At 40.0% G+C, this 26,507-nt stretch overlaps 1 long non-coding RNA gene across 1 annotated transcript in view; it reads right to left on the minus strand.

The window, feature by feature from the left end:
* Nucleotides 1–19,442: 19,442 nt before the first annotated feature.
* Nucleotides 19,443–26,507, minus strand: part of LOC108528722 (uncharacterized) — an 8,751-nt gene continuing 1,686 nt past the window's right edge. The window contains exons 2-3 of the long non-coding RNA XR_001885268.1: nt 20,578–20,677; nt 19,443–19,889 (exon numbers count right to left, since the gene is read on the minus strand). This is a non-coding gene — a long non-coding RNA (uncharacterized LOC108528722). The remainder of the gene's footprint in view (nt 19,890–20,577; nt 20,678–26,507) is intronic.

Consider the following 26,507-nt stretch of genomic DNA (forward strand, 5'->3'; position numbering starts at 1 on the left):
GTTCACACCAATGACCTCCATCCCACACATACACAGCTTCTCAGTGCTTCTAGACACATCCAGGAATATATCTACTTGATCTGCTCCAAATCACATGTACATATTCACACTTTGTGAAAAAATTATAGGGGCCTGATTCAATTCATCTCACATTCATTGGCCACTTACTCTTGCCAAGCACTGAGATAGGCTGAAAGTCATAAATCCTCTATTTTGATCCTCTCTGGGATTCTTAATCTAGATGAGTGTGCAATCTACAAGTGTCTAAGACTGTATTTTTTTGCTTAGTTTTGTGCATGACTAAGTTATCTAGAATGTAATGATTCATGCCAGATGAGTGGACAATAATTTTAGCTCTTTTATTATTTCCCTTTTATATTTTTTAAGGAGTGGGTAGGTAATAAATAGTTATACTTTTATGGGATATTCCAGTTTTAGGTGTTTTGGGAGGGAGTTTTCTATGTTGGTACTTAAAGAAACCATAAAGGAGGAAGGGTGCAGAGCTTGTTATGTTACATATGTGGTCTGTTTCTCTGTCCTTCTTCTTACCAAAATTGAAACCAGGCTGTGATGGGGGCCTGGAGGAAAATCAGCAGCAAGAAATTGTCTCTCATTCACAGTGGAAGAGTATGGGAACTTGAAACCTTTTTCTGGGTTTCTTTTGTGTTCCTGAAGCCATGTGGGCCGTGGGAAGCCATGAGGATAGCATAAAATCATACTGTAGCATGTAACCACTGGGAGCCCATGAGAAGGGAAGAAATCACCTGCTTTGGTCTAGCATTTTGCAGAGGAGGCTTGAAGAAATGAAGGAGTTTACCAAGGATCTCACCACTAGGAAGGAGCCATACCACGTCTAAAACATGGTCTTGACTCTTATGTGATGTCTCTTGATCCATGCTCCATTTCCCAATTTGGATCTAAGTCTTCCACATTTTTGTTTTTCGACAAAGGGGTGGGTGGTAGGCCGAATAATGCCTCCACCCCCCACACACACACAAATATGTCCACATCCCATTTCCCAACCCCTTGGGTGTTACTTTATACAGCCAAAGGAACTTTGCAGCCACTAGAAGCTAAACTAAGCAAAAAGATGGATTCTCTCCTAAAGCCTCAAGAAGAAACCAGCTCTTCTGACATCTTGGCTTTACTCTAGTGAAACTGTTTTTGAACCTCTGATCTCCAGAACTGTAAGAGAATAAATGTGCCTTCTTTTAAGCCACGACATTTGTGGTCATGTGTTATAATAGCAATGGAAACTAGCACAGGGTGGGCACACAAGTCTGGCTTGAACATTACCTAATGGGAAATGGAGCAATTCTGATTTGAACATGTTGGTTAATCTTAACACCAACTTTGTGCTAGATACTGTGTCATGTACTAGAGATTTAGTGGTAAATACTATCTACCAGAACTCACATTCTAACAGATGAGAGACACATATTAAAAATATGAATTCTGGGTTGGGCACACTGTCTCATGTCTGTAATTTCAGCACTTTGGGGTGTTGAGGCAGGCAGATCATTTAAGGTCAGGAGTTCAAGACCAGATTAGTCAACATGGTGAAACCCCGTCTCTACTAAAAATACAAAACTTGGCTGTGTGTGGTGGTGCATGCCTGTGGTCCAAGCTACTCTGGATGATGAGCAAGGAGACTTGCTTGAGCCCAGGAGGTGGGGTTGCAGTGAGCTGAGATCACACCTCTGGACTCCAGCCTGGGTAACAGAGCAAGATTCCATTTCAAAAAATAAAAAAAAAAATTCAAAAAAATGGTACGATTATAATTACTATAAGAAGGAAAACAGAGTAAAATAGAAAGTTATAAAACCATGTGCAAGCAACTAACTTTCAACTATTTACAAGCATATTTATCCAATTATAAGATTCACGTCTTTTCAAATTAAAGATTTTAAGATCAATATGGATTTCCAATTGCTATATGTATATATTTATATTTATACATATATATTTAATTAATAATATTTTTTTCTCTAGAAAGCTGTAAACAAAAGGTTAAATGGGGGTGGGGTGGGCGTAAGGAAAGTGGAAGAAAGACGACTCGGGGCAGAAGGAACAGCCTGAGTGAAGGCACTGGGCAGGAAGGAGCACGATGGTTTTGTAGGACAGAAAGAAGCTGAAGTGCCTACAACACAGGGAGACAAAGTAAATAGTACTAGATAGTCTGGTGACATGGGCAGGTGTCAAAACATTTCCAACCGCAGAAATTTGATCTATGACTTTGTAGTAATGGAGGACATTGGAAAATTTTAAGCAGGGGAGCAATCCAATCAGTTTTGCATCAAACCATCACTCTAGATGTAGTGTGATGAGTAGACTGGAAGGGGCAGAGCTGATATAAATCAAGACAATTAGGAAGCTATATAGCAATAGTTCAGGAGAGAGATGATTGTACTTCAGTCTACAGGGATGCGGGACAGAGTAAGATTTAAATAGGCATTTAAGAGACTGATTTGACAGTACTTGGGGGTGGACTACATACAACGAAAGGGTGAAGGTAAGGAGAAATTAAAAGCTTTCAAGTTTTTACCCTGAGCATGTGGGTAGGTAGAAACGCAGAGCAAGTGAGGTGGGGGAAGATGACACATTCAGACTGGACATATGAGACTGTGAATGCCCCAATCAAATTCAGATGTCAAAAAGACAGTTGAATATGTGAATCAGTGACTCAGAGAAGATAAAAATATGTGGGTCCGCAGCATATAGATTATAATTGAAACTTTAACATTGATGAGACTGTCTAGAGAAAAAGTGTAGAGTGAGAAGAAATCTCTTGTTAAACCTAGGGGAACTCTGAGACTGGACTGTCTGGCAGAGGGTGGAAAGCCTGTTGATGATCATTGCTACATGTATATTTAATGACTATTCTCACTGTTTCTGACAATGAGAATTAGAGCTAGAAAGGAGGAAAACTAGGAGCCTGTGACATGTGAACCCTGAAATCCAAGACAGGTCTCCGTTAATTTAGGAAGTTTATTTTGCCAGGGTTGAGGACACCAGCCCATGACACAGCCTCAGGAAGTCCTGATGACATGTGCCCAAGGTAGTGGGGGCACAGCTTGGTTATATACATTTTAGGGAGACTTGAGACATCAATCAATATATATAAGAAGTACATTGGTTCATTCTGGAAAGGCGGGACAACTTGAAGCAAAGGCAGGAAGACTTGAAATGGGGAGGGAGCTTCCAGGTCACAGACAGGTGATACATGAAGGGTTGCATTCTTTCGAGTTTCTGATTAGCCTTTCCAAAGGAGGTAAATCAGATATGCATCTATCTCAGTGAGCAGAGGGGTGACTTCGAATAGAAAGGGAGGCAGATTTGCTCAAGCAGTTTCCAGCTGGAGTTTTCCTTAGTGCCTTTGGGGGCCCAAGATACTTTCCTTTCACACATAGAAGCCAAGAAATAAAAGAAATGTAGGGTAAAAAAAGCAGGGGCTGTATCTAATGCTGTGTCTAATGTGAGGCCAAGGAAGGCAAAAAAGGAGAAATGTTCATTGGATTTATGGACATGGAGACCATTGAAAACCTTGGGGCACTATTTCAGGAGGCAGACACTGGGAGAGGAGATACCAATGAAACTCAAAAGCTATTCTCATTGATTTCTAGCAACCAAAGAAACTAAGTCAACAGGAGAGACAAAAGTTTGTCTCAGTTCAACTGGCAAGTCAGTGACAGAATTAGAAAGGGATACAGAGATATTGACTAACATTTCACCCTTTGGTTTATTAACTGAGTCTTTAATTGAGTCAACTGACTCTAACTGAGTCCATTAACTGCCTAACAAATCAAAGAGTTTGAGCCTTTGGGGTCCTCAAGTAGGACAGCTAACCTAAGCAGTCAGTTTAGTCTAAATTAAAATTTCTCAACCTTGAAACTATTGACATTTTAGGCCATATAATTCATTGTTATGTGGGAAGGCCTCTATTGTATGCATTTCTGGCCTCTACTTGTTAGATACCAGTAGCAATCCCAGATTTTGTCTTGTCAGACAATCAAAACTGTCTCCAAACATTGCCGAACATACCCTGGAGGCAAATATCTCTTCCTTCCCCAAGGTTGCGAACCACTGGGCTAAACATGGGCCATTCAGAAAGGGAAATGGCAGGAGACTGTGAAAGAATCTTTTGTTAACCCATTCTCACTTCTAGGAAAACAATTCAAGGGACCTCCCCTTTAGGTGGGAGTTGGAAGTGTGTACACAGAATAGCATGTTATATTTTTTATGCTACATACACACCTCTCTGAGCATTGGTGCAATGCATCCTTTTAACTAGAAATCCCCATCCTTTCTCTAGATGCTCTTCAGTTAAGCTAAAGCAGAGCTTGCTAATTTCTTTTAAATAGATGAGCAAACCTCCCTTGGGAAACTTCAGAGGCTCTGGCTGATACAGTATGGCCAAGACTTCCCTGACATTGCCTGGATGGAAGAGAAGTTCAGGAAAACCAGACCTTGGCACATTGGAGGTTCTGATGTCCACCCTCAGTGGAACGGTTTAGTCCTGTGGCTGCTGGATGCCGCCTCCATCACCGCTGTGCTAAGGAAGGCTCTGGCGCACTCAGGGGTCTGTCCACAGCCTGAGAACATTGTGCTGCTGGTCCTCCCGAGCCCATTCTGCAAGTCAAGGAAAATACAAACAGACACGCGTTGCACCTTTGGAACTTTGTTTTCAAAGGTTCTCCCAACTAAGATGTCTCCCAACTAAGATGCAGGTTAGACTTCTCCAGCAGGCATTCTAATTTAATAGGGACTTTGAATATTGAAAAGAGAAGCCCAGGGATAGGGCATTCTTATTTGGAAGTAAGAAATCTGGGGTCTGACACCAAGTAACCAGATAACGATATACCCCAGTCAAATGACAGTGTAGAAGGCCAAGTCTCACCAAACACAGGCCTCCATAGCGACTCTTTCAGTACTGACTGAGTGGTTAAGTTCAAATGAAAAGCTAGTGACCTTATACAAAGGCTGGTGTGTAACAAAAGCCCATCAAGAGTTTTGCCTAGGCCTTTCCTGGGCCTTAAAGCATGACAAAATAATGAAGGGATTCTTAACAGGACCCACTTAGGATTAAACAAGTTTTATCGTGGGGCTGAAGACACTCCCCAGGCCTCCAATAAGTTTGTTTGGGGATCTGAAGAAACTCCTCAAAAAAGCCTCCGTAATTTAGCAGGAGACAAGATAAGGGTAATCACCCCAGCACCTGGCTCCATTTAGATTAAGTAAGATTACTGAGGCTCCACAGAAAGGTCTTCAAGACTCAGACTTTAGTTATAGATTAAAAGAAGTTAATCACTTATGTCTTTAGATGAATGCACACTTACAAGTAGACAAATAGCTTAGAAGGTATATAAGTTCTGGAAAACTTTTTAATTTTGAATTGATCTGGTGATAATTTCCAGGCCTTCTCCCTGTTAACCGGTTACAGAAATAAAAACTCTCTTCTTCCCTAGTTCATTTGCATCTCATTATTATGCCATGAGAGATAGAAGCCCGACCCTCAGTTTGGTCCCGGAACAATGCTTCTGGGTCTCAGGTTCCTCATTTGTATAATGAAGGAATTGAGGTTCTTGAATATTCTGGGATAGACACTGAGTCGGTGACATCAGAATCAACCAGAGCTTGCTAAAAAATATGAGTTGCATCGCTCTTCAGACCCCGGATTCTGGTTCCAGTGGATTGGAAAGGAGCCCAGGAATCTACATTTCAAACATTCTTCCAGGTGATACTATTTTTTTCAAGTTTGAGAATCTCTGGACTAACTTTTATTCTAGTTCTAACACACTATGTAAATTTTAAATCTCAAAGAATTAATCTGCAATGATGGTTTGTCATACACTGCAATTGGAAGTAAAAGAGATACAGAGAAGGGGATACTGAAGCCCGACAGGTGATATCTCTTCATTGTTGGACTGTGAGGGTCATGTGCTCTGGAGGTACCTCAGGCCGTGAATACGAACCAACATGAGACCCAAGCTAAAACTACTACTGCCTTTGAAAAATTATAACTGAGGAAATTATGACAGTGAAAGAGATCAGACCTAGCTGACCCCAACTTGCTTCTAACTTTTAAGCTGTCCTTGCTCATTCCTGGGCATAGGCTGAACTAGCTTCTGGAAGGCATTCGGTTTATGATTTGACTCTGAAACAAAATCGATAACAGCGTTTTCCCGGAAAAAAAAAAAAAAAAAAAAAAAAACCCTTCTTGCCTCGGGACCAGTCTGCCTTCGTAGGAGTAACAAATTAGCTACAAGAGTAGAAATTATGGTTTAAGGGTTATGCAGCTTCTGGTTGCAAGAGTCTGAATCTCCCCAAATTGCTAATGGGGATAACATCACTATTGTAAAACTTAAGATCACTGCTTGAAATATTTTGCAGACCCTGTACTTGATGGATAAGCTGACACCACCCAGACTTAATCTGGCTCAACCAGTTCTGCAATCCCACCCAGGAACAGAAGACAGCAAGCAAATCTCACTTTGACCCCCACTATGATTCTATCTCCAACCTAACCAATCAGCACACCCCACTTCCTGAGCCCCTACCCACCAAATTATTTTTTAAAACTCTGATCCCTGAATGCTCAGGGAGACTGATTTGAATAATAACAAAACTCTGGGTCTGCTGCAGAGCTGGCTCTGCGTGAATGACTCTTTCTGCATTGCAATTTCCCTTTCTTGATAAATTGGCTCTGTCTAGGCGGTAGGCAAGGTGAACACTTTGGGTGGTTACAGTACCCCAGGAGAACCTGTTCCCAAGTGTGACCCTTGGAGACTGCTGCTGGAATGCTAACACACATTGAATGTACTTGATTTTTTGAATCTGTTCTTGACAATGAACCACAGATCATGTGCAAGAATTTATACTATTGCTTAACTAAGCCTGTGTTATGGAACCAAAAAAATCCTTTTTCCTTTTTCTGAGATGGAGTCTTCCTCTGTCGCTCAGACTGAAGTGCAGAGGTGTGATCTTGGCTCACTATAACCTCAGCCTCCCGGGTTCAAGTGATTCTCCTGCCTCAGCCTCCCGAGTAGCTGGGACTACAGGTGTGTGCCACCACGCCTGGCTAATTTTTTGTATTTTTAGTAGAGACAGGGTTTCACCCTGTTAGCCAGGATGGTCTTAATCTCCTGACCTCGTGATCTGCCCACCTCGCCTTCCCAAAGTGCTGGGATTACAGGCAAGAGCCACTGTGCCCACGTGCCCAGCCTAAAAAATCCCTTTTCAAATGACTTCTTTTCCAAAAACAATTAAGGATATTTTAGATCACTTATCTTAAAAGTATGGGCCATGGTTTACTCAAACAGGATCTAAAAATTTCAAGGAGTGAGGCATCACAGTCATGGTCAAATACCATGTCAGTGTACTGTTAAAATATTACCAAAATCTTACTGTATAAATTTCTACCAAAAAATTAGGCTGGTGGATAATTTGATGGTATTGTTCAGGAGGATCTACTTTGTGGAAAATAAAAGAGATTTCTTTCTCCATAGTTTTGTTTTGTTTTGTTTTGTTTTGTTTTGTTTTATTTTATTTTATTTTATTTTATTTTATGTTATTTTTGAGACAGAGTCTTACTCTGTTGTCCAGGCTGGAGTGCAGTGGCGTGATCTCGGCTCACTGCAACTTCTGCTCCCGGGTTCAAGTGATTCTCCTGCCTGAGTCTCCCAAGTAGCTGGGATTACAGGCGCCTGTCACTATGCCCCGCTAATTTTTGTAGTGTTAGTAGAGACGGGATTTCACCATGTTGGCTAGGCTGGTCTTGAACTCCTGACCTAGAGATCCACCCGCCTCAGCCTCCCAAAGTGCTGGGATTACAGGCGTGAGCCACTGCGCCTAGCCCACGATAGTCTGGTTTTAAATCAGCCACCACTTGCTTCCCCATCCTCACTCATTAATCTGATTGTCGAGTTTTATCACTGTGGATGCACACATGTCAATCTCTGTTTTCCCAGCTTGGTGCCTTTGCTAAAAATGTTCTTGTGAATGTTTTATTTTTTCCCTCATTTTAATGTGTTTCAATCTGACCTTACTTTAAGGCAAAATGTTACCTTCTTTGGGAAGCCTTTCCTAATTTCTTAAGAAACAGGTAGGCTGGGGGCAGTGGCTCACGCCTGTAATCCCAGCACTTTGGGAGGCCAAGGCGGGTGGATCACTTGAAGTCAGTCAGGAGTTACAGACCAGTCTGGCCAAATGGTGAAACCCCATCTCTACTAAAAATACAAACACTAGCTGTGTGTGGTGGCGGGCACCTGTAATCCTAGCTACTTGGGAGGCTGAGGCAGGAAGAATTGCCTGAACCCAGGAGGTGAAGGTTGCAGTGAGCCAAGATCACACCATTGCACTCCAGCCTGGGCAACAGAGAGAGACTCCATCTCAAAAAAAAAAGAAAACAAAAGAAAGAAACAGGCATGATTTTTTTCCCCCTCTCAATCTTAGAACACTCTATTAGCATGTTTCTTAAGGCAGACGTCCCTATGTAAGGAGTGCTGTGGCTCTTTCAGTATATTTCTCATCTCATTTCAAAGGGTGTCATCCTCTTGTGGACAAGCCATGTATCATCATCGTGGTTGCTTGCTCTTAGTGCTGTGCCCAAATCTTTCACATGTGTGAGCACAGAACAGGCTTGTTGATTGGAGTTTACATTCAGGTGGTATACTCTTAGGAAGGCAATCCAAAAATCCGTAAAAGGTAACTTACAAGTTTCCCCTAACTATCCACTCATGTAGAATATCCAAGTGTAACGCTAGGGGAATTGACATTTTAAAATATTTTATTTTTGCCTAACCTATACCTGCATCTAGCTTAAAGCCACCTGTACATTAAAGCAAGGGTGAATTGAAACCGTTTAAAATACTGATGCCCAGTGCCAATCTTAAAACAATTAAGTCAGAAGCACTTGTGGAAGAGTAAAATATGAAAATTTGCAGTTCCCCAATGGCTGGGTCCTCTATATTTCTTCTGCCCATAGGCACATTCAGATATTTTAACCAATTCTTTTGCTATATAGCTCAATAACTCTAGTTGATATGCTTGTATTGCTACTCTATGTTTTCATTGTAGGCATTGTTTTTCACTTCCTGCTGTGGAAGGTAAGTAGCCCTTTTTCTCACACATTGCTCTTTCACTTCTAATAACATTCTAACACCTCCCCATTTGGTTCTGTTGTACTTTTGAAAGATCAATATCCAGCCTTTATACTGTAATGACTTTACTAACGATTGAGCCATACAGTATATAGCAATTGTTTTTTTTTTTTCTCTTGCACAATGTTTTGTCTCCATTGAAATTAGCAATTATCCTGGTTTGTTCAATGTAATGATCACTAAAGTATCCTCAAACTGTCTTTGAACTGTGAAAAATCTTTTCTCCATATCTTAAAAAACATTAGGTTCTTCCCTATCTGAGGATGTTAGCCTCTCCTTGCCTAAAGGAACCATGATGTTCTGCCCTGAGGTTAGAGCCTTGCAAAGGGCTTTTGGTCATCCTAAGGACTACCTCCACTGTCTAATCAGACCAAGTCCTGGCAGGCCACAGGGAGTTTGGGAATACTTTAGTGTGACACATGAAGAAAGTATAGTATACACCAAAATAATTGCAAGTTTATCAATGTTGTTGATGGAAACTGAGAACATTTATGGAAATGGATCCTAAGAGTGCTGGATTATGGTGGAAAAAATATAATGCTGGTCTGGTCACATTTGTTGATATGAGTACAGCGTGCAGAGATTCTAGGTTTAGTATGTTAGTTCAAGCTATAGGAAGCGGCTCTAACAGTATACTTGTTTGTTGGCTGCAACATGGATCTAGAAGTATTCTAGACAAAATAAAACTGAAATGCCAGAAATTTTGGAAATGTCTCAGTACACTACAAGGGACATTACCCAGAGGCTTAGGAAGATAGGCATGGTAAAGTAGATTTACCATGTAAGATCTGCTCACTCATCCCTAACTGTGTGTACTCTTTCAACAAGACAGCAAGAAATACATTCATGAGGGGACCCTGGGCATCTTTGAAGACCTCTGTGGAGTTGTTATCAATAGGCCAGGAATGCAAATGGGAACTGCTGTCATTGAACTAGACTCCTCGAATTCAATGGAGATATTGGTATTCCAGGGTGGCAGGGGCCCAGTGGAGGCCCTGAATTAGTAAAGATGAAGTAGGAAAGGCATGACAGTATGCAGCAAAGTGGAAGCAATGATCAGAATGGTTTGACCTATGACTTCAGTGCTAATTGACCATTGTTTCTAGGACTCAAATAGGGAGACAACGTTGTAAGGTCTTACTTGATATGTACAAGCAAAACATCACTAAACTTTGCAAACAGAGGCCTAACTTGAATCACGGTAACAGAGATGTTATTCCTCAAATAATTACCAGACTTGAACCAGTTTATAGATGTGGAGTCCCTTAGATGAAGGGGAGGCCAGGTACCTTCAAGGAAGAACTGTGAAAAATGGCCACAAATTTGTATTGTTATCATTCTCTTTAGCTTTCACCAAAAGAACTTGCATTCATTTGCCAGTGTGACTTGGAATAGAGGAGAAGAAATAGCTAGACTTTGGCTGTGAATTGACACTAATTCCTAAAGACCCAACATTGCATTGTGGGCCACTAATCAGAGCAGAAGCTTATGGACATCAGGTGATCAATGAAGTTTTGGCTAAGCTCTGTCACATGGTGGGCTTAGTGTGTCCCCTAAATCACATTGTAGTTATTTACTCAGTTACAGAATGAATAATTGAATTACTCAACAATGGGTAGAATTCCTCTATTGGTTCCCTGGTCCATGGAGTGAGGGCTACTGTGGTAGGAAAGACCAAGTAGAAGCTAGTAGAGTGGCTTCTCCCCACCAAAATAGTAAACCAAAAGTCATACCACATACTTGGAGAAATCCTGCAGAAGTTAGTGCCATCATCAAGGACTTAAGGGGTGTAGAGGTGGAAATGAAACGGTAACCATTTCTGTGTATGGCAAGAGGCATTGTTGTATCTTGCTCACATTTTAAGTAACCTCCATGCTACTTTATTGGCATTGGGCAGCATCTGGGATTTCAGCTCTTCCACTTTCTACCATATCTCTTTCTTCAGCTTGTTTTGAATCCTGGGCCAGGCACATGTGCAGCTCCATAGCAAAAGGTACCAGCTTCTTCTGTAGGTCATCTGCATTGTAAGTTCTGGAGGTAGTGAGAGGGATTTTACTAAATTCAAGTTTGTCTTCATGGGTTCCAGCAGAACAACAATTTTTAAAGAAGAAGAAGACAGGGCAAGTGAATATGCCTGAAAATGATTAAAGGTTCTTCTACTCCAACTCCAAAGAACATTTGACTGATAGATTTAGGCAGATCCATCTAGCAGGCAAACAGCAAAGAACCAAAGTCAGCTGTGCATGGGAGAGGGAGAGACATATGAAAAGACTGTGGAAAGAGCCTAGGAGGCCATACTTGAGAATTTGGATTGCACTTACAACACAACAGGAAGCCACCAGAGGGATACATATAGGTGCAGTAGATGCTGTTTGTACCCTGCACCTCTCACCTCAGCACATGCCATTTCCCTGTTTGCTGGTTTGAATTTCAAGTACCAGCTCTGGAGACTGTTTCCCCAAGGCCTTTCTGTGGCAGTCAGAACCTTCCTTGCATGCTGTGGGGCAGCCTAGAGGTGGTGGAAATTTAACCCTCCACTCTCAACTCTCGGGGGAGTTTATGATGGGAATTGATGTATAAATATCCTGGCTACCTTGCTTCTTTGGCAGAGCAACTCTGATGTGTGCTTACTCTGTTTCCCAGAGTTTAGAGATAAACCTTTAGTTGATGGAGTGGAAACTTGCTTGACAATACACCCTTTATTAGATTTCTTCTCTATCTCACTTCTCCACTCCACTTGTAGTGTTATCTGAGGTCATCTTCCAAATAAACTACTTTCACTTGAATTTTTGGTTCTGGATCTGATTTGGGGAGAGTCCAAATTAAGATAGCAGGAACATTGTGGAATCCAATTTAAACTGTATAAAGATCATACTAATTGCTGTATGATGAAAGATTGTAAGGCAACCATGGTGTGGGCTGGGAACTTAGAAAAATGAGGAGTTGTGAGGCAAAAGCATTAGGTAACCTCTAAAGGAAAACCTATCAGATTAACAGCAAATTTATTAGCAGAAGCCCTACAAGCTAGAAGGAATTGGGGTCCTATCTTTATCAGGCAAGAATTTTGTATGTAGGAAAAATTAAACTTCATGAATGAAGGAAATATACAGTCTTTTTCAGATAAACAAATGTTGAGAGAATGTGCCACTACCAAGTCAGCATTACAAGAAATGCTAAAAGGAGCTTTAAATCTTAAACCCTTGAAGTACTCCAAAATAGAACCCCCTTAAAGCATAAATCTCACAGGACCCATGAAACAATAACACACACACACACACACACACACACACACACACACGAAGAGGTATTCAGTCAACAGCTAGCACAGTGAATCAAATAGTACCTCACATCTCAATACTAACATTGAATGTAAATGGCCTAAATGCTCCACTTAAAAGATACAGAATGGCAGAATGGATAAGAATTCATCAACCAAGTATCTGCTGTCTTCAAGAGACTCACCGAACACATAAGGACTCACATAAATTTAAGGTAAAGGTGTGCAGAAAGATATTTCATGCAAATGGACATGAAAAGCGAGCAGGAGTAGCTATTCTTATATCAGACAAAACAAACTTTAAAGCAACAGCAGTTAAAAAAAGACAAAGACATTATATAATGATAAAAGGACTTGTCCAACAGGAAAATATCACAATCCTAAAGATACACACACCTAACACTGGAGCTCCCAAATTTATAAAACATTACTACTAGACCTAAGAAATGAGATAGACAGCAACACAATAATAGTGGGGGATCTCAATACTCCACTGACAGCAGTAAAGAAGTCATAGAGATAAAGGCAATAAAGAAACAATGGACTTAAACTATACCCTAGAACAAATGGACTTAACAGGTATTTACAGAACATTCCACCCAATAACTGCAGAACAGACAGTCTATTCATCCACACGTAGAACATTCTCCAAGATAGAACATATAAAAGGTCACAAAACAAGTCTCAGTAAATTTAAGAAAATTGAAATTACATCAAATATTCTCTCAGATGACAGTGGAATAAAACTGAAAATAGACTCCAAACAGAACCCTCATGATGGTGCAAATAGATGGAAATTAAATAACTTGCTCTTGAATGATCATTGGGTCCACAATGAAATCAAGATGAATATTAAAAAGTTCTTTGAACTGAACAATAATAGTGACATACACTGTCAAAACCTGTGGGATACAGCAAAGGCAGTGTATTAGTTCATTTTTATATAAATATGAAGAAATACCCAAGACTGGGTAATATATAAAGAAAAAGAGATTTAATGGACTCATAGTTCCACGTAGCTGGGGGGCCTCATAATCATGGTGGAGGCAAAGGAGGAGCAAAGGCACATCTTGCATGGAGGCAGGCAAGAGAACATATGCAGGGGAACTCCCCTTTATAAAACCATCAGATCTTATGAGACTTATTCACTATCATGGAAACAGCATGGGAGAAACCTGCCACCATAATTCAATTACCTCCCACTGGGTCCCTCCCACAACACATGGGAATTATGCGAACTACAATTCAAGATGAGATTTGGGTGGGGACACAGCCAAACCATATAATTCCACCCCTGACACCTCCCAAATCTCATGTCCTCACATTTCAAAGTGATCTCTTCCCAACAGTCCCCCAAAGCCTTAACTTATTCCAGCATTAACTCAAAAGTCTGCAGTCCAAAGGCTTATCTGAGACAAGGCAAGTCCCTTCTGTCTATGAGCCTGTAAAATCGAAAGCAAGTTAGTTACTTCCTAGATACAATAGGGGTGCAGGCATTAGATAAATACACTCATTCCAAATGGGAGAAATTGGCCAAAACCTAGGGACTACAGGCACCATACAAGTCTGAAATCCAATACAGCAGTCATTAAGCCTTAAAGTCCCAAAATTATCTCCTTTGACTCCATGTCTCATATCCAGGACATGCTGATACAAAAGGCAGGCTCCCATGGCCTTGGGCAGCTCTGACTCTGTGGCTTTGCAGGGTATAGTCCCCCTCCTGGCTGCTTTCACAGGCTGGCATTGAGTGTCGTGCCATTTCCAGGTGCCATTCTGGAGGACAATGGCCCCCTTCTCACAGCTTCACTAGGCAGTGTCCCAGTGGGGACTCCTACCCCACATTTCTCTTCTGCACTGCCCTAGCAAAGGTTGTCCATGAGGGTCCCGCCCCTGCAGCAAACTTCTGCCTGGACATACAGGCATTTCCATACATCTTCTGAAATCCAGGTGGAGGTTCCCAAACCTCAATTCTTGACTGTTGTGTACCTGCAGGCTCGACACCATGTGGGAGTTGCCAAGGCTTGGGACTTGTATCCTCCGAACCTATGGCCTGAGCTGTACCTTGACCCCGTTTAGCCACAGCTGGAACTGGAGCAACTGGGACACAGGGCACCAAGTTCCTCTGGCTGCACACAGCAGTGGGATCCTGGATCCAGCCCAAGAAACCATTATTTCCTCTTAGGCCTCCAGGCTTGTGATTAGAAGAGCTGCCATGACGACCTCTAGCATGCCCTGGAGACATTTCCCCCATTGTCTTGGCTATTAACATTTGGCTCTTCCTTACTCATGCAAATTCCTGCAGCCACCTTGAATTTCTCCTCAGAAAATGAGTTTTTCTTTTCTATCGCATTGTCAGGCTGTACATTTTCTGAACTTTTATGCTCTGCTTCCCTTTTAAACACAAGTTCCTATTTCAAACCATATCTTTGTGAATGAATAAAACTCAATATTTTTAGAAGCACCCAAGTCACCCCTTGAACACTTTGCTGCTTGGAATTATTCTGCCAGATGCCCTACATCATCTTTCTCAAGTTCAAATTTCCATAGATCTCTAGGGCAGGGGTAAAATGCCACCAGTCTCTTTGCTAAAGCATAGCAAGAATCACCCTTCCTCCAGTTCTCAACAAGTTCCTCATCTCCATCTGAGACCACCTCAGCCTGGACTTTATCATCTATAGCAGTATCAGAATTTTGGTCAAAGCCATTCAACAAATCTCTAGGAAATTCCAAACTTTCCCACATTTTCCTATCTTCTTCTGAGCCCTCCAGACTGTTCCAACCTCTGCCTGTTACCCAGTTCCAAAGTTGCTTCTACATTTTTAGGTATCTTTACAGCAGCACCCCACTCTCTGCAGTACCAATTTACTGTATTTGTCTATTTTCATACTGCTATGAAAAAATATCCAAGATTGCATAAGTTATGAAGAGAAAGAGATTTAATGGACTCACAGTTCCACATGACTGAGGAGGCCTCACAATTATGGTGGCAGGTGAAGGAGAAGCAGTCACATGTTACATGGTGGCAGACAAGAGAGTTTATGCATGGAAACTGTCCTTTGTAAAACCATCAGATCTTGTGAGACTTATTCACTATCACAAGAACAGCATGGGAAAACCCACCCCGATTATTCAATTACTTCCCACCAGGTCTCTCCTATGATATGTGGGGATTATGGGAGCCAATAATTCAAGATGAGATTTGAGTGGGGACACAGCCAAACCATATCAGGTGGTTCTAAGAGAAAAGTTCATAGCCTTAGATGTCTACATCAAAAAGTCTGAAAGAGCACAAGTAGACAATCTAAGGTCACACCTCAAGGAACTAGAGAAACAAGAACAAACCAAACCCAAACCCAGCAGAAGAAAAAAAATAACAAAGATCAGATAAGAACTAAATAAAAGTAAAACAAATGAAATACAAAAGATAAATAAAGTAAAAAGCTGGTTCTTTGCAAAGATAAACAAAATCAATAGACCATTAGCAAGATTAACCATAAAAAGAAGAGAAAAGATCCAAATAAGCTAAATTAGAAACGAAACCAAAGATATTACAACCAATACCACAGAAATATGAAAGATCATTCAACGCTACTATGAACAGATTTATGTGCACAAACTAGAAAACCTAGAGGAGATGCACGCCCGTTAGAATGGTGATCATTAAAAAGTCAGGAAACAACAGATGCTGGAGAGGATATGGAGAAATACGAACGCTTTTACACTGTTCGTGGGAGTGTAAATTAGTTCAACTATTATGGAAGACAGTGTGATGATTCCTCAAGGATCTAGAACTAGAAATACCACTTGACCCAGCAATCCCATTACTGGGTATATACCCAAAGGATTATAAATCATGCTACTATAAAGACACGTGCACACGTATGTATATTGTGGCACTATTCACAATAGCAAAGACTTGGAACCAACCCAAATGTCTGTCAATAATAGACTGGATAAAGAAAATGTGGCACATATACACCATGGAATATTATGCAGCCATAAAAAGGATGAGTTCATGTCCTTTGCAGGGACATAGATGAAGCTGGAAATCATAATTCTCAGCAAACTATCACAAGGACAGAAAGCAAACACTATATGTTCTCACTCATAAGTGAGAGTTGAACAATGAGAACACATGGACACAGGGAGGGTAACATCACACACTGGGGCCTGCTGAGGGGGTTGGGGGCCTAGGGGAGGGATAGGATTAGGAGAAACACCTAATGTAAATGACTAGTCGATGTGGCTTTGCAGGGACATAGATGAAGCTGGAAATCATAATTCTCAGCAAACTATCACAAGGACAGAAAGCAAACACTATATGTTCTCACTCATAAGTGAGAGTTGAACAATGAGAACACATGGACACAGGGAGGGTAACATCACACACTGGGGCCTGCTGAGGGGGTTGGGGGCCTAGGGGAGGGATAGGATTAGGAGAAACACCTAATGTAAATGACTAGTCGATGTGGCACATGTATACCTATGTAACAAACCTGCACGTTTGCACATGTACCCTAGAACTTAAAGTATAATAAAAACAACAACAACACTAATCTCAAAAAACTTAAAAAAAAAGAAAACCTAGAGGAGATGGATAAATTCCTGGAAATATACAACCCTCCTAGATTAAACTAGAAAGAAATAGAAACTGAACAGACCAATAACAAGCAGTGAGATATGAGATGGAAATGGTAGTAAAACAAATTGTCGACCAAAAAAGTCCATGACCAGATAGATTCACAGCTGAATTCTATCTGGTCAGGGACTTTTTTTGTTGGCAATTTTTGCTAGTGAGACTATAAACTAGTACAACTGCTATGGAAAACAATATGGAGATTCCTTAAAGAACTAAAAGTAGATCTACCGTTTGATCAAGCAATCCCATTTCTGGGTTTCTACCCAGAGGAAAAGAAGTCATTATCAAAAAAGATACTTGCACATGCATGTTTGTAGCAGCACAATTCATAGTTGCAAAAATATGGAACCAGCCCAAATGCCCATCAATTAACTAGTGAATAAAGAAAATGTGGTGCATTTATACTATGGAATACTATGCAGCCATACAAAGGAATGAAATAATAGCATTTGCAGCAACCTGGATGAAGTTGGAGACTATTGTTCTAAGTGAAGTAACTCAGGAATGGAAAACCAAACATTGTATGTTCTCACTCAAAAGAGGGAGCTAAGCTATAAGGACATAAAGACATAAGAATGATGCAGTGGACTTTGGGGACTCAGGGGAAAAGATGGGAGGTGAGTGAGGGATAAAAGACTACACACTGGGTGCAGTGCACACTGCTCAGGTGATGGGTGCACTGAAATCTGAGAAATCACCACTAAAGAACTTATACATGTAATCAAATACCACCTGTTCCCCCAAAACCAACTGAAATTAAAAAAAAATACCAAAAAGTCCTCATCTTATAGTTTCAAGATGTTGTGATCAGGAGATATGTCTGTTAAAAATGTAGGAATAACCATTATGTCTAAGAAAAGCACTCTGTGGTATTTTTAAAGATAAAGACTGTTCTTCTGACCTTTAAGTACTTATAATTAGAGAGAAAATAAAGTGTCATGAAAAGTTGAGTAAATATATAAGGTTACAATCCAAAAAATGTAATATGTAAGTAATGTGTTAGTAAAGGCTAGGATGTAGGTTTGGAGGAGCCTGTAGTCACATGGATAGTTTGTTTTGGAAGACTGTAGTACGGAGGAATAATTTAGGTGGATCTGGATTAGAGGACAGAAAATCACTCCTGGAGTCAAGTTAAAGAGGAGATATATAATCAGAACTTCTAGACCCTGAAATTGTACAGGCAAAGTGGGTTTTCAGATAGGAGGGAAAAGAATCTATTCTTTCAAGACCCCTTTGGAGTATGTGTGGCTGCCCCTCACACTGCATTACTTCTTTTTAATCTACACATATGACAAATCTTTTATCCTACTATAATTGTGAATTGAGTTCTTATATATACAAAGTAATGTCTTAGGTGTTTGGACATATAACAATGACAACAATGATACAATATGGATAATAATAGAAACCATGATGACCATTCACATTTATTGGGACACTTTATTAGTTTTATAGCCTTGTTGTAACAAGTTACTACACACTGGGTGGCTTTTTCGTTTGCCATGGGTACAAGATTCCTGAGGCTTCACCGCAGAAGCCAAGCAGATCCTAGTGCCATGCTTGTACAACCTGCAGAACTGTGAGCCAAATAAATCTCTTTTCTTTATATATTACCCAGTTTCAGGTATTCCTTTATGGAAACACAAAACAGACTATCATACCATCCCATCACTCCAATCTCTGTCTCTGACTTCAGATGACATAGTCATTTCTGTGTGTATCTCTGTGTCTCTGTTTTCTCTTTATATGAGGCCATCAGCTGAATTAGGGCTCACAATAATCCAATATGATCTTATTTCAACTAATTACATCTACAACGACCTTATTTTCAAATAAGATCACATTTATAGATACCAGGGGTTAGGACTTGAACATATCTTTTTCGGGAGCACAATTCTACCTACCACAGGTAACAACTGTGTACACTGTGCAAAGGGTTTCATCTTCATCAGCTCACCTAATGATCACAACCAGTGAGGCTGATACCATTATTATCCCAAATCTATACTTGCAGTCTTTTACCTCCAGAACTCCAGAGTTGTCTATTCAATTGCTACTTGATATTCCCATGTGGTTGCTGATTTTCCTTCAGATTTCTCAATCTTGCTTAGTGGCATTACTATTCCCTTATCTGTGTAAGCTAAAATCCCAAGAATAATTCTTTATTTCTCATTTTCCTTTATACCAAATCTAACCCGACCTAGTAGGTTCTGCTAGCATGGTCTCAAAAAATTATTTTTTCTTGAATCTATTTACTTCTCTCCTTTTCCACTGGTAATACTTTGTATTAGTTACTGTTTGCATAATAACAAATTACGTGAAAAATTTATGGCTTAAAACGATGAACATTTATTATTGCACAATTTCTATGAGTCAAGAATCCAGGTGCAGCATAATGCCATTAGCTCAATGTCTCTCTCTGATGAGGTTGCAGTCGAACTATCAGTTAGGGTTATGGTTTTATGTGAAGCCTTGACTGATAGGCAGAGGAAACTAATTCTAAGCTCACTCACATAGCAGGTCTCCATCTTTCACCCCGTGGGATTCTCCTCTGGCTGCCTCACAGCATGGCAACTGGTTTCCACCAGAGTGTGTGATGTGATAGGGAGAGAGTGCTTAGCATAGAAGCTATAGTCTTCTTATAACCTCCTTCTTATAACCTCCTATCAGCACAGACACTCCCAATACTTCTGCCATATCTTCTTCTTTAAAGGAGAGTCCACACTCAAAGAGGAGAGGGCCACACAAGAGTGCGTGGGTCACGGGCGACATCTTAAATGCTGCGTAGCACAGCAGGGCAGGATATCATGATAACCTGTGGAAAACAGGAGTTGGAGGGAAATATCTAAGCAGATATTTCAACAATTACACAGTGCTAGGGCAACAGAGATTGAAGTTCCAACCTGGTAAAGTGGAAGGACACAAGTAATTTGTCTAAGCTGTTGGTTGAAACTCCAGAAGGAACACATCCTAAGGGTAAGTTCTACACCCTACTCTCAACAAACAGAAAATATACACTTTTTTCAAGGATGCATAGTACATTCATCAAAAGAGACCACATGCTGGACCAAAATCAAATTTCAAAAAATTTCAAAGGATTGAAATCAGAGTATGTATTTTGTGCACAGTAGAATTAAACTAGTAATCAATGAAAGAAGGATAACTAGACATCCCTCAAATGTTTTGAAATTAAGCCACACATTTAAGCAACCTATAAGTGAAAGAAAAATTAACAAGAGATATTAAACAATATTTTAAACCAAATCATAATAGAAATGTGAAACATCAATATTGGTAGGTTGCAACTAAAGCAGTGCTTAGAGGGAAGTGTAGAGTTGTATGTGCACATTTTTAAAAAGATGAGAGGTTAAACATCTAATCTTCCAAATCAAAATACTGGAGAAAGACAAATAAACTACTTACATAGAAAAAAAGAAGTATGAAAATTTTAAAGATAGGAGCAGAGTAATACATGGAGAGTTTCTGCAATATCAAGTATTAACCTTCTAGTTGCGTGATGATAGATGCTTGAAGGGGATCTCAGGAGAGGATGAGAGTAGCTTGGGGCAGGGGTTACTTAGTGCTCTCGGGACAGTGGTTAACCTGTAAGTATGAAGACATATAAATATTTTTTTAAACTAATACTGTTAAATTCCCTCATACCAGTGGAATATGAATATGGGGTCTTCTCAATATGGTCCCGCCTTCTATTATATCCTCTTGTCAACCTTTCCCCACCAGCTGCAATACCAAAACACTGAATTGTGCTGACACTAGCCCACAGGTCATTCCCTACATTTTGAAGCAATCTGCCTCTCTTCTTTGCCTGCCCCATCACTCTTTTTGCTCAGATAGATATTTTTCTTCTGTCCCTGTTGTCTGGTAAACTACTAATTGTTCTCCAAGATTCAACTCACACATTGTTTTTTCTTTGAAGGATTCTCTTATTCCCAATATTCCCTAGACAGAATGAATTACTCTTTCTGTGCTGCCATTGAACTTTGCATGAATATTTATTATAGTACCTATTACTGCCTTAGACATACACAATAATAAATGACCACCCCTTCTCTACACCGAATACCTCTTGAGAACTGTAGTCATATCTCATCCACCTTTGTACCCCAGCTCCTGACATATGCCTAGAAAATCATATGCAGCTTGAACCTATGAATGAGATGTTAATTCCATTTCTTTCCTAACCACTAACACCCACTTAACACAGAGAATGCATTTACGGTTAGAATACCCTGTAGTAACCTGTGAGCTCCATTTCAAATGCTTCTCTGGTCCTCTCCACATTCCGCATGCTCACAACCTGGCAATTTTCATTCTCCATGTGTGGGAAGCAATATCCCACCTGAAATTTGCCCCAGCTGAGGGGGCCTCTGTAATCAGGGTAACAACCATGCTTCCTAGTCAAAGAGTTGTTGGGGTCTTGTTTCAGCAGAAGATATTAAAACAGGTCTTGACTACTCCATAGTGTTCAGAGGACATTTATCACATTTCATTATTTTTCTAAATTAAATTCAGGCTGGGTTAAGCCTCCTCTAACTAAGTTGGAGAGACATCAAGACCAATCATCTCTGGTAGCCTGTTCCTCTTCAGCTGTACCCTAGGGCTCATGCAGTCGGAAAGAGAGAGAGGACCCTGGTTCTGGTGCCACACAGGGACCCTGCTGATGTTGTTGCATGTCACGTCTGAATGGCCTAACAAATTGTGCAGCTCCACCGGCAGCTTCTTTTTATGCTGAGCTCAGCCCTGGTCACCTCTGTTGAGTGTCTCAGCAGGATGACCCCATAGGCCCACTTGCTATTGACACCCATGCAGGCCTCCTCACTCAGGAAAGCATGAAGGCAAGCTTTGAACTCTTCTAAGTCTCCAACCTCTCTCCTATCCCAGTCCCTACAGTTCATGACCTCTTGGACTTTAGCACTTCCTTTTTAAATTATTGAACTCATCCATTCGACCATTGAGAAATAATTCAACCTAATCATGGCAAACCCTCTAAAATAGTGGTTGTCAAAATGTGCTCCCAGCAGGCAGCATCAACATCACCTGGGAGTTTGTAGACATGCACACTCTGGCCATACCTGATATCTACTGTATCAGAAACTCTGGGCCTGGGACCCAACAATCTAGGTTTTCACAAGACTACCAGATGATTTTGATATATTGAAGTTTGAGAATCACTGTTCTAAAACAAAGAAGTAGCCTTTCCCCAACTCCCACTCTGAAACACATTGAGAAAGAATGAAGAAATACAGGAAGGAAGGAAGGAAGGAATTAGTTATTACTCTTCCCCTGAAATAAAGTTCAGGCAAAAGACAATAAGGATGTAAGGATGTAAGGATGTGAGGGATTAGGGGGAGGGGAGCAGGTATGGGCCTTGGCTGCTTTTCCTTTCTAAAGTTATGAATATCCATTTAAGAAAAAAACAAAATACAGTAAAATTTTTCCAATTGATTATTCTGCCACAGAATAAACTGTTGATGCATTGTTTTCTTAGCTATCTTAAGGACAGCTGTTGAGGAGTTTAAAAACATTCCAAACTCTGGGTTCCTCCCCCTAGGAATTTGGATTTTGTAGGTCTGGATTAAGATCCAGATGTTATTTTTGCAAAGTTTTGCAGGTTATTCTAATACGCAGCTGAGGTTAAAAAGCATTGCCCCAGATCCTCTGCTGTCTTTTAAGAATGACACAAGGAATTTTAACTCCCTGTTACCTCCTAGGCCCGTGTGTGACTCAATCAGAGATAGACTGGGAACTCCAATCCTAGATGCTTCCAGTGGCCTCATATTCAGTCCAAGAGCTCACATTCCCACTCTTCTTCTTGCTTGTTTACAATGATCAGAGGAATGACTGTAGCATTTGCACATAGGTCTAACCACTACAAAGTCATTGAGGAGTGCTTTTGAATATCAGCCCCTGCACTCTTCCCACCTCCATCATTGCAAACTAACTTAGACTGACTCTTTATGTATAGCTTCTAAGTTCTTTTTACTATGTATTTTTTTAAAAAGTTTAAAAAATTGGCACCATTTTATGCTTTTATTGTATACAATATGATGTTTTGAAGTATTTATCCATTGTGGAATGGTTAAATCTAGATAATTAACAAATGTATTACCTCATTTTATCATTTTTGTGGAAAAAGCATATAACATCTACTCTCTTTCAAGAATATAGTATATCATCAAGTATAAAAACCTTGCCATACAGTAGATCTCTTGAAATTTATTTCTTCTATCTAACTGTAGTTATGCATCCTTTGACCAACATTTCCCATCCCCTCTTCCCCCTAACCACCCTAGTCTCTGGTAACCCTCATTGTACTCTCTACTATTATGAGATCAACTTTTTTAGATTCCATATATGAATGAGATCATATGATATTTGTCTTTTTGGTCTGGCTTATTTCATTTAACACAATATCCTCCAGGTTCTCCCATGTTGTACCAAGTGGCAGAATTTTCATTTTTTTTTATGGCCAAATAGTATGCCATTGTGTTTATCTATCACATGTTCTTTATCCATTTATCTGCTGTTAGACACTTAGGTTGATTCCATATTTTGGCTATTGTGAATAGTGCTCCAACAAACATAGGAGTGCAGATATCTCTTCGACATACTGATTCCATTTCCTTTGGATATATACCCAGTAATAAGATTGCTGGATCATATGGTAATTGAGACCTGAATAAACATTTCTCAAAAGAAGACATACAGATGGCCAACAGGTGTGTGAAAAAAATGCTCAATATCATGAATCATTAGGGAAATGCAAACCAAAACCATTCTTCTGCAGGTTTGATGAATCTAGCTAGCATCTAGCATCAAGGATTTACCTCAGAAAAATGCGACAATGTTTTATCAGCAAGATATGGCTAGTGATATAGCTTCAGTCAAACAGTAAAAACATTCTAAAACCACAGACTTGACATAAATCTATTTATCAATCAGGTCAATGGTGCCAGTTACAAAGATGGACTACTTTCTAGATTCTAAAAACATGTTTAAAACTGCAATATAATTCACACATAATAAAGTGCATATGCTTTTAAACACTTGATTTTAACATGCCTGAAGTTTTTTCTTGCCCCTTTGTAATCTGTCTCTCTTTCAGACTCACTCATTCTGATTTGCCTCTGTCACTATAGTTTGCTTAACCTAGAATTCCATATAAATGGAATCATATATATCATTGTTTTGTGCTTTAGAAAAAGTCGAGCTTTTTTTTTCCACTGAGCATAATTATTTTGCAATTTATCCATGCTACTGAGTGTAGTTTTATTGGGGGGACCTGCCCCCAATATTTCAACATAGGTTCTTTCTATTTTCCCTAAGTGTTGACTGATCTGAGAAATAAAGAGAAAGAGCACAAAGAGAGGAATTTTATAGCTCGGCTGCCGGGGGGTAACATCACATATTGGTAGGTCCATGATGCCCACCGTAGCTGCAAAAGCAGCAAGTTTTATTAGAGATTTCAAAAGGGGAGGGGGTGTACGAACAGGGAGTAGGTCACAAAAATCACATGCTTCTGAGGAAATAGGGCAAGGACAAAAGCAAAGATAAAAGGGCAAAAGGCAAAATTAGAATTACTGATGAGGGTCTGTGTTCAGCTGTACACACATTGTCTTGATAAATATCTTAAACAACAGAAAACAGAGTTCAAGAGCAGAGAACTGGTCTGATATCAAATTTACCAGGGAGTGTTTTTTCCCCCACCCTAATAAGCCTGAGTGTACTGCAGAAGACCAGGGTGTATTTCAGTCCTCATCTCAACCACATAAGACAGACACTCCCAGAGCAGCTGTCTATAGACTTTCCCCAAGGAAAGCAATTCTTTTCCCAGAGTATTAAATATCAATATTCCTTGCTAGGAAAAGAATTTAGTGATATCTCTCCTACTTGCACATCTGTTTATAGGCTCTCTGCAAGAAGAAAAATATGGCTTTTTTGCCTGACCCTGCAGGCAGTCAGACCTTATGGTTGTCTTCCCTTGTTCCCTAAATCCCTAACTACTGTTTATGTCTGTTCATTTTTCAAGGTGCATTGATTTCATATTGTTCAAACACACATGTTTTAAGCAAGTCCAATTTAGTGCAGTTAATGTCAATCATCACAGGGTTCTGAGGCTGCTACAGTCCTCAGTTACGAAATAACAGCGTTCGAGATTAAGTAGACGGCATAAGAAATTATAAGATTATTAATTAGGGAAGTGATAAATGTCCATGAAATCTTCACAATTTATGTTCCTCTGCCATGGCTCCAGCTTGTCCCTCCATTTGGGGTCCCTGACTTCCTGCAACATAGTTTACTCCTTTTTATTGTTGAGTGTTATTCCACAATAAGGATATATCACAGTTTGTTTATTCTTTCAACTGTTGATAGGTTTGAATTACTGCCAGCTTTGGGCTACTACAAATGAAACTGTTATAAACATTTGTATATAAATCTTTGTGTGGATATACGCAGTCATTTCTCTTCAGTAAATACCAAAGTGTAGAATGGTTAGGTCATATGGTAGGTGTATATGCAACTTTTCAAGAAACTGCCAAACTATTTTCAAAAGTAGTTATACCATTTACATTTGTACAAGCAGTGTATGAGAGTTCAGTTCCTACATATCAAGATATCCATACTTGGTATGGTTAGCCTTTTAAATTTTAGCCTTTCCACTGCATAACAATATCTCATTGTGGTTTTAATTTGCATTTCCCTAATGACTAATGATGTTAACAGTCTTTTCATGTGTTTATTTGGCATCTATAAATCTTTTGTGGTGAAGTGTTCATTTAAATATTTTGTCCATTTTTATTGGTTGTGTTTTATTCATTTAGCAGTGAGAGATCTTTACATATTAACAATTTACATAATTTTTAAGATACATGTTTTGCAAATAGTTTTTTCTAGTCCTTGATTCACCTTTTCCCTCCCCTCCTCTCCTCCCCTCCCCCGCCCTTTTTTTTTTTGAGATGGAGTCTTGCTCCATTGCCCAGGCAGGAGTGCAGTGGCACAATCTCGACTCACTGCAACCTCCGCCTTCTGGGTTCAGGTGATTCTCTTGCCTCAGTCTCCTGAGTAGCTGAGATTACAGGCATGCACCACCATGCCTGGCTAATAATTTTTGTAGTTTTAGTAGAGGCAGGGTTTCACCATGCTGGTCAGGCTGGTCTCAAACTCAACCTCATGATCCACCCACCTCAGCCTCCCAAAGTGCTGGAATTACAGATGTGAACCACCATGCCCGGGCATCAACTTTTCATTTTCATAGCAGTGTCTTTTCAAGAGCAAAAACTTTTAATTTTGATGAAGTCCAAGTAATTTCCTTGTTTTTTTTAGAGTTTGTGCTTTTAGCATATATATATTTTTCTTACTTATCTTTAGAAACTATGAAAGCTTTTGGGTTGTATTTTAAAATATTTTCCAA

The sequence above is a fragment of the Rhinopithecus bieti genome, unplaced genomic scaffold, assembly GCF_001698545.2.
Source record: "Rhinopithecus bieti isolate Rb0 unplaced genomic scaffold, ASM169854v2 scaffold_5613, whole genome shotgun sequence".
NCBI classification, from domain to species: domain Eukaryota; kingdom Metazoa; phylum Chordata; class Mammalia; order Primates; family Cercopithecidae; genus Rhinopithecus; species Rhinopithecus bieti.